This window comes from Anopheles aquasalis, chromosome 3 (assembly GCF_943734665.1).
Source record: "Anopheles aquasalis chromosome 3, idAnoAquaMG_Q_19, whole genome shotgun sequence".
Taxonomy (NCBI): Eukaryota; Metazoa; Arthropoda; class Insecta; order Diptera; family Culicidae; genus Anopheles; species Anopheles aquasalis.
Window position 1 is genome coordinate 46,866,564 of NC_064878.1, and position 2,500 is coordinate 46,869,063.

Genomic DNA, 2,500 nt, shown 5'->3' on the forward strand with positions numbered 1-2,500 from the left:
CCTTCCATACTTCTGTCCTTTTCCTCCGCTCCTTTCGCCCGTAGTAGATTTGATCCTGTAGCGCAACCTACGAGGGACACTAACCTCGACCAATCATAGATACAAGTAGTAACCGAGAACGGTAAGAAGTGAATTGTGATGTTGCTTTGCAATCAACCTATACAATATGATCTAAATATTGTGGTTTATAAAGGACAGTAAAACTCTAGCGTAAGACATACGAATGATAAGAGATACAATTTCCAAACTACCGTCGGAGAACGCTCCGGTTGGTCAATCACCTTTTCTCAACCTCAACGGGAGGATGTTGAAAACGGCAACCACCCATGTTATCACAGGGTAAACAGACACAAGGGGAAACGCGCGTGGATGAGTGAGATAGGTTTGGAATGATACACAAAGGAATAGTGGTAGCAGTAGTAGTGGAGTCGTAGCAGTACTATTAGCAGTAGTAGTAGTAGCAGTAGTAGTAGCAGCAGCAGCAGCAGCAGCAGCAGTAGCAGCAGCAGCAGCAGCACCAGGACCAGTATTTGCGGTAGAGCAATACAAGGACAATGGACAAGCGTTATCTTCGATACGTCAATCGATTGACGATCGACCTCGTGATGTGAGCGTAACAAAATGAATTTTTCTGTGTTCATCTATATCATGATAAGACCATCCACCCCACCCCTGTGTGAGCTTCGTATGCATTATCATTTGTGTTGCCACCGGTAATCTTGGTGGCAACGAAACACATGGAGCTAGGGGCGTACGTGTGGTGTATTTCTTTTCTTTATTATTATCTACTCACAATAATAAACCAAAAACGAAATTCTGCCGAAGCAGTACCACCGCTCACCATCCATCCCCCTGGTAGGACGGCCAAACACAGGCGCGCGGAGTGCCGCGCTCTCTCTCTCTCCTGATTTAGCTCAAAATGTTATTGCACTATTTGTATATCCTCAAGAACCATCCTATCAACGCTAGTACACTAGCAGGCGGCAGGAGCACTAAGCGGTGTGTGGTTGCACATTTGATTTTTTGGGATTTTCGTTTTGTTGGTTTTTATGTCAACATCAACGATCTTTGGACATATCATGTTTGCACCACAAACCGCAATGCAAAGCTTCTTCTTCCTGCCACCGGCGATGCTGACGACGGAGTTGTTGGTGGTACACAAGATCGAGTTAGAAACGCACGTGCCATTCACTTTACTCTTGTTGACCGTTTTTCGTCCCTTCTATAAATCAGATTCACACTCTGATTGTTATTACAGTTGTCATTCATTGTTCAATCTTGAACCTGGTTCTTAAGATGAGGGTGACCTGGTGAGCAGGCGTGTGTGCAACTGGTGCGCGCTAGATTAGTTCAGTAGAGTAGGCGCATCGCATGCACACAAGGCCGCCCTCGCAAACCCCACACTCATCAAGCCCTTTATACATATACACATTTATCTAAATATTTACAATTCTTACAACAACAAAAAGAGGAAAAAAAGAAGAAACCAATCAAATGACTGACCATGTTTATATTATGATATAATGATAAAATTGATATGATATATCTTTGAGAGAACGAGCGAATAATCATAGACAATGGCGCGTACACACAGAAAAACGGGTGAGCGCAGTACAGCACCTGAGGCCAAGGAGCTTGTCTCCACCTCTCCTTTTTCAACCTGCGATCAATTGAGTGTTTGATGCATGCTCAGTGAAAGTCGGAGATAGACAGAGAGAGAGCAAAAGAGAGGGAGATAGAGAGAAAGAGAAAGAAAGAGAGATTTAGATAAGGGTGGGGTGGCTTGGGGACGATCGCACTACGAACGATTGCGCTGGTGTAGGAACCAATATTGAGATAACCAAGATCGTGCGAGAAAGCGAGAGGCTCTCTATCCTGGTGATCCTTTTTCCACGATAGACTCCCGTTACTACTACTGCTAGACACGCTGGATCTGGGTTGAAGGGAATGGTAATTCCACTTCTCGTAACAAACAGGGCGAGTACCTTAAAAGGAAACGAATGAAAACAGAACAGAAGGACAGATGATGAGTACACAGTGGAGCGTTTTGTGACTGGTTGTTGTGCGCATACGTACAATATACACACGTATTTTGTAAAAAAAAACGAATAATTGTAACACAATTCTATTGATAATGAATTATGAATTATACACGGATTCCATCGGTCGTCGAATGGAGCATGGAGAGCGCTAGAGCGATTTAGGAAATGGATGTGCAAAGAAGTGGGGAAAGAGATAGTGGAAGAGCGAGAGAGCGTCATAAAGAAAGAAAGGAAAGAAGAAGAAGAAAACTCACATGGATCACGCAAAAAATCTTATGAAACTTCGCGATTAGTGTTTTACAAATTTAACTCCACCTGCGAACACAGGGGATGATAGTAGACAGTGTATCATACTTGCTCCGGGCACATACGTACACGCATACATACGCTCTCATGCAACACACACCCACATACACAGTCATGGCATCAATCTTGCACATAACCGGGAACCCCTTGCG

General features: G+C 43.9%; 1 protein-coding gene across 1 annotated transcript in view; it reads left to right on the plus strand.

Annotated features, from left to right (window-relative positions):
• Positions 1–2,500, plus strand: part of LOC126577790 (uncharacterized) — a 26,926-nt gene that overhangs the window by 22,731 nt on the left and 1,695 nt on the right. The window contains exon 11 of the mRNA XM_050239724.1: positions 1–2,500. This exon is cut by the window's left edge and continues 277 nt beyond it; it is cut by the window's right edge and continues 1,695 nt beyond it. The gene's annotated coding sequence lies outside the window, so the exon portion shown is untranslated.